The 18,776-nt window shown below is 49.8% G+C and overlaps 1 protein-coding gene across 1 annotated transcript in view; it reads left to right on the plus strand.

Annotated features, from left to right (window-relative positions):
* The first annotated feature begins 6,340 nt into the window (after positions 1-6,340).
* The window catches only part of JCAD (junctional cadherin 5 associated), a 50,488-nt gene continuing 38,052 nt past the window's right edge, over positions 6,341-18,776 (plus strand). The window contains exon 1 of the mRNA XM_072033732.1: positions 6,341-6,507. The gene's annotated coding sequence lies outside the window, so the exon portion shown is untranslated. The remainder of the gene's footprint in view (positions 6,508-18,776) is intronic.

An 18,776-nucleotide genomic window follows, 5' to 3' on the forward strand; every position in this document is an offset into this window, starting at 1 on the left:
AAAAAAATAAAAGATGCAACCCAAATGCTGCTTCACAAGCAGTGCGAGGGGAAAGGGCTGGTGTGGTGCTAGGCCTTCCACGTTTTCACGACCTGCCTTGTTATTCACTAGGGTCTTCAGCTCAGTGTTTCCTTCAGACAGGACTTCATGCTGCAGCCTGGGCAACCATTTGGCTAATTGAAATGATTACAGCCTAAAGGCAAGGCGTGTAAACGGAGGCCTTCTTAGAGATTCAGGCTGCAATTCTGGATGTGCTATAAAGAGACTAATCCTAAACATCCCATCTACCTGGAGGCCTCCTCCTTGCTGAAAGCACCAAGAACCATGAAACAGCTGAGCCAAAAGCCACAGGGCAGGGCCAGGCCATGCGAGGAGTGTGCCAGGAGGGCCCAGCGGGCACTGAGGGACCAGCCATGGGGGCTCGAGGCACCCAGGCTGAGCCTGGTCCCTGCCATTGAGCTAGGATGTAGAGTGGGTGAGAGATGTTGGTTCAAGCAAGATGGAAGAGAAAACTGCAGCAATTACAGCACAGGAGATGAACGGCCGGGTTTGGGCACATCCCGTGTCAGATGTGCCCTCGCTGTCATCATCATCAGCTACTCCTTTCCCCAGGGAGCAGCCGCTGGGTCCCTGCCAGGGGCTGGCTCTCCGTGCAGCAAGGAAAACCTGCTGCTGTATTTCGGCATGGTCCTTCCCCATTGTCTTTGCCTCCCAGGGAGAGTCTCCCTCACTGTGTGACTCTCAGTTTGCTTTCATGTGGAGGAATAAAGTGTAACAAGCTGACGGCACCTTCTAGCAGCACAGCTCATTTCATGGTCCTTGGTGCAAGAGGTCCCTGTGTTCCTGCCATCAGAGGTGTGAGAGGAAAGAAGACATGCTGTTACTACCTCCTGACAACCCTCACGCTCTGCCTGAATGTAATTTTCTCAGCTCTGCTAACAGAGCTCTGCTACCTCTGTTTTCCTCATCAGCCTCTATTTCCAGGACCTCAGAGGTTCCCACTCCAAAATCCTTTCCCCTCAGCCTGCTGTTCCTTCATTTTCTCCACAGCGTGCCCTGAAACCTCTAGCTGAACAAGGGCCTGTTCACTCCTCTCTCATTGAATGTGCTTCAACCAAGGCCTTTAGCCCATCACCTTGCAGCTGGACAAGGCATCGCTGCTGCAGCAGTGCCTACAGCCCTTGTCCATGCCGTTAGGGAGTTCAGAAAAGAGCATGAGAGGTCTTGAACTGCTATGGTTTGGCTTGTTCCTTTCTGGTCCTTGACAAGAGTGCTGTAGTGATTTCTTCTGCATCTACCGAGCAGCTCATGTGGGGTATGGGACCGGGCTTGAACAGGTATTGCAAAGCAAAGCAGGAGCTGACATTCGTAAAACTGCCTGCTGCAGTCAAAATGACTTCGGTTTGGGTATCATTGGGTAATACAGCTTTAAAGACATGCAAACCTGAATGCAAAAATGTGAATCCTTTGTTAATGTAAAGAAACCCCTTAATCTTATAAATCAGGACTCAGCTGCCTTGATTGTCTATTCTGAATGTCACACCAAGTAATCTTCGTTTCCACACTAAGGATGGGTGTAAAAGCATTGCAGGAGATGTAAAGAACTCCTGCAGCAGCAGAGCTTTCTAATAAGGTAAGTTCTCCAAGGCAGAAATTCCACTTCATAGCAGTCACATAACTCGCACGAGTGATCCCTGCTGATGGATGAGCCTGCCAATTGAGATTTAATATGCCCATGGGCCTCAGAAGGCACCTCTAAATGAGTATGCCTGCAGCAGCAGCAATCACATTTGCCCGTCGGAGGGGACTGGGGATGAGGATAACCTTTCCTGAGTGGAAGGTCCACTGGCTGGGCACTGCTGCTGGCACCTCTCTATTGCTGAGCAAAGCTGGCTCTTCTCTAGGCGTGTTTTCAGGGCTGCCCCCACTGAAGTTTAGCTGTCTGTGGAACCTGGTTTTCAGCTTTCTCACCCTAAAGCTGCTTACAGGAAACGCGTGTTCTTCCTTCCGAGATCCATGTGGGTCGTTTCATCACATCTTTGCCTGCCACCTGCCATACTCACCAGCAAACTATAAATGGCTGGGTGATGGGCTGTAGAATAGGGACAGATAGACAGAAGGGCTTTTTTTTAAGAAAGCTTAAATAAGTCATAGTCAGATCATAATGCGTCTTTTCTAATATTGTAATAATATACTTCTAGACAGCCAGGAAATTTCCAATCATGATCTATTGACTGAAATCCTCACACCCCAGAAACTGACCTTACTGTGCTCTTGTAATGCTGCCCTCGCCCATGTGGGTCCCAGATTTTCTCCCAAAACGCTTCACCCTGCCAGGAGGTGAGCTATTCTGTGGCACCTGCCTAGTAAGTCATTTCAAAAGTATTTGGCCTTCTAGGCATGCTGGAGAAAGCATGCTTCCCAGCTCCTTCTAGGCATGTGGGGAGATAGTGGGAGCCCCCCAGCAGCTGAATGATTTAGGCTTCATCACCTTTGCAAGCAGGGTTTTCTTTTACAAAGGAAACTCCTGAACTGAAGCCCATACCTGCTCTGGGGAAGCTTTGAAGCACCACCAAAGGCAGGCATCCTGGTTGTGGTGTGAAAGGGAGGAGTGCTAGGGATACACCCAAGTGAGAAGCACGATACACATCCAAGCATCCAGGGAGAAGAGCAAGTTTATTGTCTTTATTTCCTTTACATTTGTTAATTTAGCCAAAAGAATTTAATAAGCACTAAAATCTCCCACCCTACTCCGAGTGAGCCTTATGCCAAGGCAGCCCTGGGCACCACCAGAGGACCTTTCAGGGGACTTCTGTGGGGCTCCCCAGGCCTGAAGATGACCGCAGCTTTCCTTACCAAGTGCTGGGCACAGCTCACCGCCTCCGCTGGAATCCCTGTAGGTCCCTGGCACGGCTCAGGAGCTCACATCTGGTCCTTGGTGGCTCACACATTTAATCCTTTGCCCAGGACACCAGAGCAGTGACCATCCTAACCCCAAGCTGGGGACCAGCACCCTACTGCCATAAGCTGGGTGATGAAGGGTGAGACCTGCTGCCTTTGGAGAGGGGAAGCCATGCACACAGGGGGTCAGGGCCTCAGTCCCCCAAACCACACACCTGCCTGCCTTATCTTGGGCTTGCAGCTGAGCTTCACACACCTCATTGAGTGGGAAATGCCTCAATGTAATCCTCTGGGTTAACCTGCACTTACTGCGAGCTTGTTCTCTTTGTCACGTCACTAGTTCCTTTTTTTAATTCACCATCAGGTCGTGATTGACATAATTTTAGAACAGCGTCATGCTTAAGAATGAATGTAATTCAAGAGTTAGCAGCTTAAAATCACTTTTTGATTTTTTTTTTTTTAATTCCTTTTTTTAGCAACCGTCACCATTGTGTCTTTTGGTACTTGCTTCTGGGAGGAGCTGGTTCAGGGCCGCAGCTCCTCCGTGCTTTGATTAAAGAAAACGTTTGCTTTATTTTGCAACAGAAGCAAGCACCAGATGTCAAAACTACAGAGCTGAAGTGTGAAAATGTGTCCTGCTACCATTCCCAGTGGGCTTTTTTCCCAAAAGCTTGTGTTTTCTAGATCAATCTTACAGTTTTGTGTGATCTTCACTTAAGATTTTTTTTTTAGCTGGGTGGATTGGCAACATCACTTCTAGAAGCAGCTTCCAAATTCAAAAGAAAGAGAAACTTTAGGAGATGTCAGGTGAGACCCACTGCCTGCAGGACTCGGCCTGGTGGGGTCATGGTGCAGAAATACCCAGCGGTGTGCAGAGGACATGGAAAGGGGAGGTTCCTCTTGGACTGGGAAATGTTTGTTGGCATTTGCTGTTAGGGTTGGATGAAGCAGCTCTAGGAAACTACGTGGAGCCGACTTGGCTTTGGAGGCAGCGGGCACGCTTGTGGCCTGCTCTGCAGCCGGAGCAGCAGGCCCGACCTGCCTTCAGGCGTGTGGGGAAAATAAAACACCAAGTTTCATCAATAGGCAGGTGTTTGACTTCCAAACTGCTGTGTCAGGGCCAAAATCTGGCACAGGTTTCAGACATCCCCCCCCCCCCCCTTTTTTTTTTAAAAAAAAATACACAGACTTGAACAAAACAGTCAAATCCGGGGCCAATTCATCGACTTATTTGGAAGGTGAAAGGAAGCTGACATTGAACCCACTGCTAAAAAGCAGCAGCAGTTTGGAAAGGCGACATTTCTTGCCTTGACATTTGTAGAAATGAAAGTCTTTGTTTTCTTTATGTTTGTTTTTAATGCGCTGTTTCTTTGTAAATTAAGTACAGTCTGGCCTAAGAGATAAATTAGAAATGAAACCACATGTTAAGATCAAATGCTTTCACTAGATTCAAAATTATTTTTGCTTTTTTCCCTCCCACTCTTTTTTTTTTTTTTTTTTTTTTTTTGAGTTTCTGTGGAAAAAATGGGCTCTTTTCAGGTCAACCTGCAGAGCAACTTCTGTTGGCCTCTCTTCCTCCCACTGTTTCCTATCTCGCCAGCTAAGCAAAAATGGAAAATGTATTCCTCTGCAGCACAGAAACGTCCTTTGTGCAAGCAAAACTCCTCTCTCCAAGTGGAGCACGAAGCACAAGAAAAGGAGAAGTGCCATTTTCTTCCCCCGGGGCTCTCCAGCGACTTGCAGTGTCCATGCTGACATACGTGGCCTGGTGGCTGGCACACCTGCCCTGACTTGTCTGGTGACTGATATACCAGTACCTCTGCAAACTGGGAGGCATTGGTGCTTCCCCAGGAGGGCTGTAACACTTGGCCCTGCCCTGGGAGCAGTGCTTGTGCCTGCTGTCCTGGTGGGGACCCACGTGAGGACAAGGTGTGACCTGTAGATTCGAGTGGCCAGCAGGGATGATCTGATGGCAGTCACAGTGATGCTGAGGAGAGATCCCAGTCACCTCCCTGCTCCCAGGGCCAAAATAACAAGCTCCCAGAGCCGGGCTGGGCCAGGCACTGTGGAGACCTCAGGGAGCTCAGCTTTATCTCTGAGAAGCAGCTCGGTGTCCCCAGAGGTGGCACTCGTCCTGCAGCAGGAGAATCAAGCAGGTGCCCCAATCCTTCCCGACAGACAAACCCACTCTCGCCCATGCTGCTCATTGAAGATGCTGGGCCCATAAATCGGGGTGGGCTCTCCTGAGGCCAGTGGAGTCATCACCCTGGGGGCAGGGTGCTGGCTGAGAGGTGCAGGACAGCTTCCAGCTCCCCCCCACACCGGGGCGGGATGCGTGCCTGCGGTTTTCAGATGGGCTGATTATGTCTGCAAAGCACTTGGGAACGCTTTGGGATGAAAAGCATTATGTAAGGGTAAGGCGATGTTATTTATAGAGCCAGGTTTTATTTAAAATGGAATTAAACTCAGGCTCATGAAGCCTCTGTTGTCAACGACAAATTGGAACTTGTCCTCCTTTCCTCTAGCATTTTGCATCCAAATTATTCTCCTTCCTCAGTTCAGCCTGAACTTTTAAGGGTGTGCTTTATTCACAAAACATACCCCTCTGGCAGTTATTACATCTATGTTCCTAAGCCATCAGCTGGGAGGTGGACCTGGGAGCCTGGACTGTGGCTGTGCCGTGCAGTGACAGCAGCTGCAGCACCAAAGTGTCACACAACAGGAAATGAAGGCAGGTTTTGAGCTGGATTAAAAAAAATAATAATCAAAACCACCCAACCAGTTTCCTGGGGACAATATCTTGCCTGTGTTTGACAATCTCTGTAGTAATATGTGAGCTGCAGGGAGGCTATCAGGCTTGCAGCCCACCTGGAGATGGCACTTCTTCAGCGTGCTAATACCGGTGTTCTCGTACAGCTACAGACATGATGGCCTTTTCAGATATTGCCTTTTTACCTTAAACAGCTTTATTTGTTTGTTTTTGTTGATGTTGTTTGAAAGACTATATTAAAATCCCCCAAAGTTGTACTTCTCACAAGCCACGAAAATCCATTTGTGCTGATGTCTGATGAAATCCACGCTAACAGGTGCTGGGAATACAGTTTTACGAGGCACAGCACCTTACAGAGGTCGGTCTGCACAGTTCATCTGCTGTCTCCCACTTGTCTCAGTATCTAGCATGAAATTCCACACATGCCTTTTATTTAGGAAAGAACACAAAAGTCTGTTATCTTATTCCTCTGGAATTTTCCGCAGTTATTTAACATGTTAGTTTAGGCATAATTGGTGAGTGGGCTCTTGAAATTTATATCTTAGCAGCACTTATTTACATCAGGCTTAAAGTAGTCCGTTTCAGCCGAGGTAGATGTGAAGCATTAGATTGCAAACGTACCTAATCCATCTCTCCTCCCCCACGACCAGAAATCCTGTGGTTAAAATAACACAGCCTCTATTCAGAGCACAAACTTAGAGCTGCTAGCGGGAGCAGGCTCGGGATTTAGACAACTCTCCGCAGATGAAGCTGTTGAAGGGTCTCTCCCGGGTTTGTTTCCCATCCTACTTCTGATCCATGCGAGGAAGGCAGGGGCTCTCCTGCGTCCGAGCAAGGTAAAGATTTTCTGCGTTCTGTGTGCGTCTGAGTGTGTACGTAAAGGAGCCAGTAAATGTGCCTGTAAAAATGCAAATGTGGCTGTGCAAATGTTGCTGCTTACATAGCGAGAAGCGTTTGGGAAATGGCTTCACAATCTTTAACTGTTAATCTGCTCTGGAGGCTGCTCCCATACAGCAGAGCGAGGATGAAATGATAATCTGCCACGGCGGGGCTAGCAGCAGCAATTCCCCGCCGCACGGTAGAGAGGCTGAATGTGTGGGGAAGGCAGCAAATAACACAAGCGGGCACCCCTGTGGTCCGGGCAGCCTGCAGCACAGCAGGCGTGGGGCTGACCCCCGGGTGCAGCCCCTCGAGGGGGGCTCCACGCAGTTGACAGCGCAGTGCCGGAGGGGGCAGCGGGTTTGGGAGCAGGGGATGTGCTGAGGCTCCTATGGCAGCGACAGCACAGGGCGCTCAGAAGTGTTGGGATGCTGCATGCCGGATAACTGGCTGCTTTTATTTGCTCTTACTGCTTTCCGAGTCCCAGGGGATGTAGGAAAGCATCACCTTGAGCGAGGCAGGGTGCTTCCTCACAGCCCTTTGGGGTGCACCTCCTGCCTGCCACAGCTGCCCTCCCCTGGTCCCCGCTGTCCCAAAGCTCTGCCAGCCTGGCAGCACGCACCCAACTCCTCTGCTGCTCCAGAGGGAGGAGGAGGAGGAGGATGCGCTGCGTGCCAGGTCCCTCACAGCGCTGAGCTGCCGTGCTGTGGGGAAGCTCCCTCCTGGCAGAGGTAACCTCGTCCCTCCAGCCACCACTTTGTCCTGGCGGGGGAAATGTGGTTTTATCATCTGGGCACCTAGCGTGGGGAGGGGGAAGCGAGGCTGCAAGGAAGACAAACGCAGAGTTCTTCGCGACAGCACATTGTGTACAGCACGCCGTGGCGGAGAGGCAGCTCGGAGGAGAGGGAATATGCACAGAACAAAGAGATGTGGTCAGGCAGCGAGTGTAAAATTTCCATATAGAAAGTCAAGCTGATGTCATTGCAACTTCCCAGAGCGGTGCCAAGAATCCTGAGCTCCGTATCAAGATTCAGTGAAAATCCCCCGCATACTCACAATTTGTTCATGTGGAAAAATGAACTTTCATGGAAAATATGCATGGGAATCTGCCAGAGGAGTGTGTTGCTTTATTTCTTTTATTAATTCTGAGTATGTTAGTTCGGAAAGCGGTCCTGTTTTAGCATCAGCTGCCCCCATCCAAGAGTCAGAAGCTCTCATGCAACTGCTGGAGGTGAGGGAGGGAAGCGTGGTTTTCTGTACGAGCAGTTGTCAGATGGGAAGAGCTGTTCGAGTAGGAAGGGGAGTGGGAAGGCTCAGTGGGATGGCTGCACGAAAGCTTTTTTTTCCAAGTGACAAATCTGAATCGTGATAAGACACACCTGAATGGAACAGCGTCACCAGCTTGTATAAGGCTGGATGTGCCGGGGTGGGATTGCGTGTGACTCCTCTGATTAAGATTTCTCGTACTCGCCTCGCTATAGGACCACGTTCACGGTCCCTTATAACTTTGCCAGACTCGAGGCATTTAGACTGAATTTTTCCAACTTGTTTGTCTGCCTCGGGCTAAGTTCTTTTCTGGAAAATTTCAGCCAAAACTGTCCAGCTATTTCCAAGAATGAGCATAGGGGGAAAAGGCGTTGTTGTCCAACTGGAAAAAGCAGAAAGGAAGAAGCAGGAGGGGGGGGACCTGGTGATCTTTCTTTGGATAGTTCTTATCCCTCTGCGCTTTGGAGCAGAGATCTGAAATTTGGCAGGAGCTGAGCTTTCTGTCAGGACTGTGGGTTGTTGTAATTTTTTTTTTTTTTTAACTTTGTAAATCTCTTCCAATTTGGCCTCGTGATAGACTTTGAAGGGAAAAAATAGCAACTTATTAAGGACATGCAAGTGCTCAGTAGTCAAAATCTGCTGAGATTTCTTCCCGCGTGAGCGAGCCCAGCCCAGTGTCCCAGCAGCTCCCGGCGCTGACCCCGATGCTCCCGGGCACCCGAGCTCCTGCTGCTGCTGCTGCCTGCCCACGGCTCTGCAGGGACAAGGGGCTGAAGCATCTCCCCAACCCTGGCAGGTACCAGAGCTCAGAAATGCTTGCGAAGCACCCAGAGCCTGTGGGAGGTGTGCCACTGTTGGGAAGATCAGTCCTCTGTCCACCCTGCCCCGTGGGGTAAAGCTGGGACCTCTAGCAAAATGCTGCGAGATCATCTAGTGAGCAACGTGTGGCAAAAGGGAGTCCTACTTCTGCAAGCTCTTTCCTCGTGGGTTTTTCAGTCTTGAAGTTATCCTTGCGGCCTATTTCTGTGTGTGGCGCGTCTGCAGCGCTCTCAGACAGATGGCGAAATGTCAGGGTTTCCATTTTGCCACTTGACGTGATTCCCACGGCGAAAGGCAGAGAGTGGCAGTCTGCTCAACCCCGCTCCCGCTGGAGCTGCAGAAGTGGCGGCTCCTTTTGCTTCTTTTAGGGCTGTGAGCCACGGAGCATCCTGTACAGCCTCTGCTCTCACAAAGGCAGGCAGTGATGCTTCGTCAGCTCCTTGGAGCTCGCACAAGGACTCAGTTGGAGTTCAGGTGCAAACCCCAAACCTTCACTGTTTGCGACCTGCTCCAAACCCAGACCCTGCTCCTACCCCAGCTCTACTCACGGCTAGCAGCTGGCTTTGTCCCTTCGTGCTCTTCCTGCAGGTCTGGTTGAATTAAAGCAGGCTGTGGGACAGGACTAGCTCAACAGCCACAGCCCCGCGCCTTGGGACACGCTCTTTGCTGGAAATTAAAGTTCATGAAATTCGTTCTGCAGCTCCTCAATGGACAAAGCGAGGCTTTTGTGTAATTCCCATTTCTCATATGTTTCCAAATAGTCATGAGTTATGAACTGTTCAGTCTCAGGAATTAATGCTGTTTTCCAAATGATCTTCTTTGATCTGCTCTGCAGACTCCCGGAGCCTGCAGGTTGCGTGAGCTGGGTCTTCTGTCCGGAGCCACTCCAGGACTTGGGTTTCTGAAGTGGTTGTGTCGCACCTCTGAGGTCCCCAAATCCCATGGCTGGAGACAGTCAGGCTCATCCCGGCCCCGTGCAAATCACACCCTACTCTGTATGGGGGCTGGGCCATGTCTTCAGATGCAAGGATAAGGAAAGGATTTACCTTTTTCAAGAGAAACTTGCATAGGGTGAGGAAGACGAGCACTTCAGCCTCTTGCAATGGCAAAGACCACCAGGGTAACCCCTATCCAGATGTAAACTCAGGTCTCCCACCCTAAACCAAGTGTCATCGATTCCCCTAAGTCCTTCCCTATCATTTACAATGCCCTTGTGAATCCCATCGTCTAAGTCTAGGTATGAAACCATGACACACACAAGTTCCTAGTAACTCCAAGCTCTCTGAGGGCATTTTTTAACTGCTTACAGCCTTTTATCACATTTTCACTTTTATTTAGGTGCCTTGTCCCTCAGCGGTGAATTTCTCTGGTTTTCTCTTCTTCCCTGCTCCTGCCAGTTGTTTGTTTGTGCCCTCGGCGTTTTCCACCTGCAGGGCAGGAGGCGCCTGCTTGTAGCAAACCTCTGACAGCAGCGCCGAATTTTGGCTGTGCTGAGCTCACCGCACGGGGTGACTCCAGCTCTGTAGCCCCTGATAAAATCTCCTCCGTGTTTCCATCCCTGAGCCCAACCAAATTAAGCAGCACTTTAAGATGAACCCATGTTGCAATTTGCAGCCTCCACCACCAAGGCTGTGTTTGTGTATCCCTGCTGCACCCAGCACTGGGCAGAAACGGGGTTGTCGATGACCTGTGGTGGAGAAATCGAACCAAAAGCAATTGCTTTCCTCGCTACCGTCTTTGTTCACGGCGCCTTGCTTTTGGCCTCTTTCACGTATGTAATCAAACGTCGCTGCTCTCCACATGCTACAGCTCGCTGTGTTTAAATTCAGAGGAATCTCCCTTAAATATTTACTTAAACTATAACATCCCTTGAGCTCTTTATAAATTGCCGTATAAGACTGCCTTTTATAAAAGACCCCAGATTTTATTTTTTAATTTTATTTTAAAATTTCCTTGGTCTGCTTCCCCACCTCACAGCCGCACTGGGGGCAGCACTGCCTCCTGCTCAGAAAGCCGGTGCCTGCTCCTCGGGGCTCACAGACCCATCCTCAAACCCTGCCAAGGGCTCCCAGAGCCGCAGGGCAGGGTTTCAGCACACATATTGTTTCTGTCCCAGGAACACAACAGCCCCATAACTTCCAGGAATAGGCAGGAAAGCTGCTTTGAAAGCCTCTCTTCCTACCATTGCACACGCACAGCAGCTGAGGCTGAAAGTGCCGGCATCTGATTGTTTTTGTATAAAACCTGTGGTTCTGGGCATTTTCTGAGCAGCAGACCTTCAAGACAAGTAAAACATTCTGTGCTATTCAGCTGGAGGCCTCAGATCTGAGAAGGACCCACCACTCGCCACACAAAGATTTTGGTATTGCATGTAAAAAAAAGAGGCTTCACTTTGCTTCTGTGTAATTTTAGCTAAGGGTGCGAGTTCAGCAAATCATTACGTTATTTTCATGCTATCTGCTAAAAAGTTTGCCTGGAATAATCAGTATGTAAGTGGTGGAGAACTGCAGTCCTCCTTCTGTGTTTCCAATTCCACAGTATTCCAGCACCTCGATGATTCATGCGCTGGCAAAATCTCCCCAGCCAGTGTGCGTTTGGGTAGGAATTGGATTACTCACCCACATAAGCAAGTGCAAAGGAGGTAATTCGTTATGCTGTTCCTCAGCGATAATCGAGCCTCGGCTTCCCATTCTGGGCTCTATGTGGGTTTAACCGGGGGAGCTGTGCAGGGGAGAAGCACCACAGCCTCTCTGAATCATTTTTATTCTCATCCTGGTTCCTTATCGCTAATTACATCAAGGCACATTTCCATGGAGACCGAGAGCAGTGCCATCAGCCCGCAGTCCCTCTGGTCCCCCTGGCACCTCCACTTGCTTTTCTAAGTGCTCCTCCAGCAGGGCCCTGGGGAGGAAGAGGCAGGCCACGTTTTGATCGAGATCCTCCTTGTACTGAGCCTAAATTTCAACAGGCTAAATAAAAAGACACATCCCATTACAGAGGGAGTGCTGTTGGTGAAGCTGGGGATCAATTAGTCTTTCCCGGTGGCTGCGGATGATTGCAGGAACAGATTTGAAGATCAGGGTGGCACCGAGTGTCACTTTCCTCCCATGGTGAAGGCAGCACGTGGAAAGTCTGCCTCAGACAGCCTTTGCCATTTTTTCAGTCTGAACTGGAAAGCTCTCCTTGTACTTTCCTTCCCATCACACGAGTCCATCTCATCTCTACATTTCTGCATGGACGTAGCATCGCGCTTTAATAAATCCAAATCAATACTTCATTACTCTGCTGTGTTAAGATGAAGCACATTTTTCCCCAGGTGGGTAGGAAGGGCTTTTATCCAGCCCTTGCTTACATCCACCCAGTCACCTCGTGTTGGCGTCAGGGTCAATTCCCTCCTTTAATTTCCTCCTGAATTTATTCACAGCATCTGGCATGGACCTTTGACTGTCAATGTGTCTGAAAGAGTATTTCCAGAATAAAGTCCTTAAATCTTTTTTTAAAATTTCTTGCCTGTAATAGTCAATCTTAGCAGCCACATGATAGCACAAAAGGGCTTTTTCTTCCTCTCCTTCCAGTGGTAGCTCTGCACTGCACATCGCTGCCCTGCTTTCCATTTCATGGGACCTCCTGGCAATCATACCCTCGTCTTTGTACACAGCCAGGTCAGGAAGTCAAGTTACAGAAAATCTGAGGCAATTGCGTGGCCCTAAAATACTGCCTCAGAAATGTACAGGTCACTTAATTCCGGAAACAAGGCATGATGGTGGTTCAGAGCTGAAACGACTCGTTTATGGCTTGAACTGAACCCAAACCTCTAATAAGGGTTACGGAGATCACAGGCACGGGGGGCAGAGGTAAGAGCGGAGCTGGGCTCCGTGACCACCCTGCTGGGCACCTCTGCAGGGTCCCTGACTTTTGCATGGCCAAGGGCTGCACAAATTAACCTTGGTTTAGTTCGGCCGTGCTCGTGTGGCTTTCTGAGCGCTGAAAGCAGCGTGAGCCCCGATGATTAACTGTTGTTATTTATGAGGCATGATGCTGCCCAGTCCCGGGGCTGAACTTTCCAAGCCGAGGCCCAGTGTATACAATCGGGCCTGCCGCTCTCCAAACAGTGCCCAGCCTCAGTCCCGGCGCTGTAAACTGTTTACACAGAGCTGCAGGCCTCATAACTTACTGAATAACTCTCTTGTCAGTCAGATAAGTAAATATTTCATGAGACTGTGAAGATCAGCACCAGCCCCAACTGCCCAGAGCAGCTCCAGATGGACCCAGTTTAACAGGGGACCAGCACTGCCTTTTTTTTGACGTCCCTGCTCCAAATCGGGTTGAGCAGGGATCTGAGAACCACCCCCCGAGGGAGGCGGATGCAGTTTTAAGGACGCTCCACTTTCTGTGGAGCCAACAAGAGGAGGAAACCGTGTCAAGTGCTTACAAAGAAGCCATCTTCCTGGATTTGTCAATCAGCATTTGGGGGAGCCGGAGGGCACCCCTTCTTCTCCACCTCCTCCTCGCTTACCCAGGCAGATGAGGTGGAGGCCAGCAGGCTTCTGCAGCAGGAGGGGTGGGCAGTCCCCTCCTCGGGCCATATTTAGAGACCACAGTAGCTGGTTTCTCACACGGGTTGGTGGCAATGGATGGTGGCAGGGCCTCTACGAAGCCACCTCATGGGTAGTCCCACGGGCATGAGGAAGGGAAACGTGTGAGGACTGCTCACAAGTCGCAGGGTGGCTGAGGAGGGCGGTCCTCCACCTAAACCCACCAAAGGCCACTAACAAAGTTCATTAAGAGCTGAAAACTTCATAACTCCTTTACTCGAGGTTAACCTGATGCTGAGCCATCGGCCAAGCTGCACGTTCAGTATTTACTCCTTAGATTTATGACTGGGACCTACTTCCATCCAATTCCTTTAGAAAGATTTTGATCCTTTCTCTCTGGAGATGTCTCAGGATATCTCTTCTGTACCTCCTGATTATGCTGGTGCTGAGGGGAAGTTTCCCTAAAAGCATGTTTCCGTGCCTGGTGTGTATTACTTATTTAGTGTCAGAGGCATGTGTGAGGCTGCCTGTGTTTACAAGAAGGCAGGGCTTCATCCCAGGACTGAACCAAATGCTGCCAAGACAGCGCAGTGTGGGCATAAATAAAAGATAGCTTGCAGAGACTGGCAGCGGCTCTCACCCCCTGAAATGCCTGCTCATGTTTGTGCACCACCACACTGCCTCTCCAGCCTCGACGCCCTCAGTGGTGGCTGGTATGGGAAAACAGGTAAAGTACGAGTAATTCCTTACAGGTGGGCAGATGCAGAGGGGAAGAGGATGCAGAAGCACCATCGAGCTGGTGGTGCACACCCCTGTGTGAAATGCAGTCGGCCCAGGGGATATGTTCATGTCCTGCAAGTGTGGAGAGGTTTCGCCTGCTGTAGTAAAAGTTTTCTAATTCCTAGATAACCTTGGTGGGAAATGAAGGCACCGAGTGAAACGCATTCAGGGAATCTGCCAGAAATAAAGGTGTTATTTTGTAAAAGAGAGCTGGAAATGCTCCAGCTCTGGATCCAGCTCCAGGTCTAGCTTCCATCAGTGGATACAAACCCAAAATTTGGAAATTAACTGAGTGCCACCAGCACAGAGTAATGTGTATGTGTGCTGTGTAATGTGTGTGTGGGGAAAAAAAGGAAAGGAAAGGAAAGGAAAGGAAAGGAAAGGAAAGGAAAGGAAAGGAAAGGAAAGGAAAGGAAAGGAAAGGAAAGGAAAGGAAAGGAAAGGAAAGGAAAGGAAAGGAAAGGAAAGGAAAGGAAAGGAAAGGAAAGGAAAGGAAAGGAAAGGAAAGGAAAGGAAAGGAAAGGAAAGGAAAGGAAAGGAAAGGAAAGGAAAGGAAAGGAAAGGAAAGGAAAGGAAAGGAAAGGAAAGGAAAGGAAAGGAAAGGAAAGGAAAGGAAAGGAAAGGAAAGGAAAGGAAAGGAAAGGAAAGGAAAGGAAAGGAAAGGAAAGGAAAGGAAAGGAAAGGAAAGGAAAGGAAAGGAAAGGAAAGGGTGATGATCTCTTCCATCAGTCACTGGCTGCTCTTGGGCATATACCCTGCTGACCTCTAAGTATCTGTAGTGTCATTATCTGTGCTACCTGAGGCTTTATTTTTTTATTATTTTTATTTTTTTGTAAGCTAAAGGTGCTCTGTAGCTGTCTCTGTGTTCCTCTTGACCAGCCTCTAAGATGGGACCTTAAAGAATGCAAATGGGGGTAGATTTGCCCTTAACTAAGTGCTTTTCTTTTCTTATCTTTGCTGGAACATGTCACTGTTTTTTCATCCATTAGTGATTTTTTTTTTCTCTTAACATCGTCTCTGATTTCTGTGTCATGAGGGGGAGTATTGTCAGATCTCATTCGCATGATGGGAGAGGCAGAAAATCCGTCCCATATATCATGTGCCCTTGGCTCCCAACACCACAAAGGATTTCTTCAAGCCCTGCTCATTATCTCCTTTCATACTTTAAAAGAGAAGCTAAAATGCTGGTGACAAATGGCCTCGTTTATCACATTTAATTGACTGACTGTTCTTTTGAGCCTCTGAAATACACACTTTGGGCCAAAGCACTGGAAAAAGAACATGCCATTTATCCTGGTCTGCTGCCAGGTCACATTAAAAAATGTTCAGGAGGTGTTTGCTAGACCAGTACATCGAGCGTGCTTGCTCCAGCAGCGTGTCTCCAGCTGTACGCTGTGCTGCTCTCTGGAAAGGAGGCTGAGCAACTGCTCCAAAAGTACTTTTTTATCCTTTTCTAATGGCTCTAACAATTTTACTAGAGATCTGTGGATGTGCAGCACAAGGTCTGAGCCCTCTGCAGAGGGTAGGACCTCCAGAAGCTCCATGAAGTGGAAACCCGGACACTTGGGAGGTGGCCAGCCACACCGCTGTGGGGTTGCTTGTGTTTTTGATGGCAACAGGAATGAGTTGCAGGCACCCAAAGGGAGGCCCCTTGCTCCTATCCTGTGCTTCCAGCCCCTTGTGAGCTTTGCTGTGCCACAGCAGAGCCCCTCAAACAATGTCTATACGGGTATAGGCGGGCAGGTAGGCTGAAGAAAGTGGTGTGGATTGGAGAAGAGAGGGCTGAATGATGAAATGACATTTTATAACATATTTCTTGTAAGAGAGTGAGCAAAAGGAAAGCAAATAAACTGTTCTCTGTCGGTGCTGTAGGTAGGAGCCGTGTGCTAAAATTTCAGTGGGGGTATGTGCTTCGTCTGGCCAGGAGGGAGGTAAGAAAGGTCTAATACAGATTTAAGACAGGTTTAAGAAATGTTCAGATTTAAGAAATGAACACTAAGAACAGAAAAACGCTGAGACTCTTCATCTCAGGAGGCTGTGGAGGTTCTGTCAGAGGCTTTCAGGGGCAGGCTCTCCATATACCTGCAGGCCGTGCCCTAGGCACAGGGTGCAGGGATGGGCTGAGGGCAGCCTTGGGACCTTCTGCATGATACTTCCAGAGTACTGACCCTAGCACGAGATTCCTCTGATAAAGCTCTTACAGAGAACATGACTCTGGTTCTGAAACCCCCCAAAAAAGGGGTTTTTTCTCTCTCACACTCACCAGGTTTCTAACCACCGGGGGACTCGGCATCGTATCCAAAGTAAGAGATTGACACAAATCCCGCTGTCCCAATTAGCAGCCCGCCTAATCCCCGTGATGTCAGCAGGGCTTTGCATGGCAGGATTTGGCCCACCGCCCTCCTGCGGGAACCACGGGAGAGCTTTGGGCTTTATTCCCCCTCCTGGTAGGAGAGAGCAGAATGCAACCAGGGACTGTTCCTACTATTTAAGGGAAAAGGTTCCTATACAAAATCCTGTGGTTTTGAAGTGATCCTTTTATAGGCATAAAGAGATTTTTCCACATCCCTCTGTTTGATTTCTTTTTTCCCTCAGCCCTGGCTCCTCACGCAGATACTTACAGGACACCACGCGCAGGAATCATTCCTGCTCCTGGTGCTGGAGCTCAAATATCCCACCAGCTTACCACAAAAAGCCACAGGGCCGCAAGCTGCCGAGCAAACTGAAGTCGCTTTAGCCATAGGGCAGCGTGAGTGAGAGCTGAATTTGGTCCCGTACCCATCCCGAGGGATTTGGGGCTGGAAATGCCTCAGCACGGAGCTGAACGCGCTGTGTGCTCTGCAGCGGGCTCCCCCTAATCGCAGCTCTCCCTAATGAATTGTTTACGCTCGTGTTTCTCAACAACAGAGCGTGTTAATGGAATTTGTAATTTCCTTGATTTGGAATGAGATTAACTATATGTTAGCCTCGAGTTAATAGCAGGGGCTTCCAGGGTGTTTATCCTAAACAGTAATTGGATGCAGTGCGCAACGTGTGCCTGCAGCAGAGAGAGACCTCAACAGTCACCCCGCCTGGCCCAGGGGTGTGCCCCGCTCCCAGAAGTGGGAAATGTGGCATCTGTGCTTGTTCAGGCCCAGGGAGGGGTGACACCAGGCTTCCTGTGCCCCAGGCTGTGAGCACTGATAGGGATCGGGGAGCAATATGGGGTGCTGGGGACTGTGAGTGCAGGTGTGAAGGCTTGGGGGGCTCAGGTGGGATGTATCCATCCAGCTGCTGCTGAGCTGCTTGGCCCAGCCAAAATGATGGGATGTGAGGACAAAAAGCAAACCTCAGGGACTCACAAACCAGCCCACGGACACCTGAGAGCTCCTCGAGCCCCTCTGCAGGCACCGGCATCCTTGGGGTTGTCCAGGCACAGTGCTGAGCTGGGGATCTGGAACCAGCCTTGCACAGCTCGGTGCTTTATAAGGACCAACACCATCTTTGATGTATTACTGCAGACTATACAGTCACACACAGTGCTGGAGGTAGCTTTTCTGCACAAAACTCACAAAACAAGGGATTTACAGGGTGCCGGTAGCCGCTTGGTGCCAGATGTCCATTAGCTCATCACATACAAATGCCGTGCAAGGCTGCCGGCACCAACACTTCCCTGCTGCCGAGACACGGCTGGTACCACCAGCTTGTGCTGACACCAGTAACCTGCCCCAGCATCTCCCCCGCCAGCACTGGGAGAAGTGGAGAGGATGCAGAGAGAAACACCGCCAGGGTCCGTTCCCACAGCGGCTGCAATTTATCTCGTTTTACCTCAGATTTGATCCGGGTGGGAGGGATTCCTTCACAAGCTGTGTCCTGCTTGACAGCTTACACACTTCTAAAGAACGAAACTACAGGAGTGAGAATAGGAGAAACAACAAAGCCAAGAGCAGAGACTCCCAAAATGTGACAGAAAAACTTCACCTGCTACCTGGCTCCCCCTTGGCAGATGAGGGATGTTGCTCATTCCTGCTTTGAGGTGGTACATCTCCAGCCTCAGAAGAACAACTGGTTTACTCATACCCCGAATGAGTGGCAAGTGCTGGATTTGGGATCGTTGGCACAGCTCTCAGCTCTCCAGGCTTCGAGCTCCCTCAGCTCGTTGTTGAATCATCAGCCCAAGTCAGCGTTTAAGCGTGCACAAAGCCCCCGTGGAAAATTGTGCGATCCAGATACGCCTGCGGCTCCTCCAGCATGAATGACTAAACCCAGGCTAAGGATACACTGACAGAACGGGGATGGGGAGCTCAGTGATGCCCGCCTACAGGGGGACAAACTCGTAGCGCTCTCCCAGATGGTGGGTGGCCCATTGTGCACCCTGCTCCTCAATGAGAGCATTAAACTCATACTCGTGAACCTAATTTGAGAACCCATTATTTAGATTGAACAATGGGAGTATTGTAGCCCCCTCGTTTGCTCATTCTGAGGCTCGGCCCCCTGATCCTCTCCAGCACACAGCAGTCTCTTCGAAGCCCTGCGATCTGATGTGAAAAAAAATGCCAGAGGCGTAAAGTTAGCGTGGAAGGTCCGCAGCCCACTGGTGGCTCTGCTTTCCCCCGTGCAGAACACGAGGCCAGCAGATGATTTATTTTTATTGGCACTGCGGTCAGATAAGCTGCCCTTGTGATGAGTGAGAGGAGCACGGGTCGGCCTGAGCTGTCAGTCAGAAGGCAGAAAAGCTGCAAAATGCAAGTGGGTGATTACCTGCTCCTTGAGCATCTGCTGCTGGTGAGCACCAGGGTCCCGCGCCCGCTGCTTCTCCCATTACCCTCAGAAACAGTGCTTCTGGT

This window comes from Anas platyrhynchos, chromosome 2, assembly GCF_047663525.1.
Source record: "Anas platyrhynchos isolate ZD024472 breed Pekin duck chromosome 2, IASCAAS_PekinDuck_T2T, whole genome shotgun sequence".
Taxonomy (NCBI): domain Eukaryota; kingdom Metazoa; phylum Chordata; class Aves; order Anseriformes; family Anatidae; genus Anas; species Anas platyrhynchos.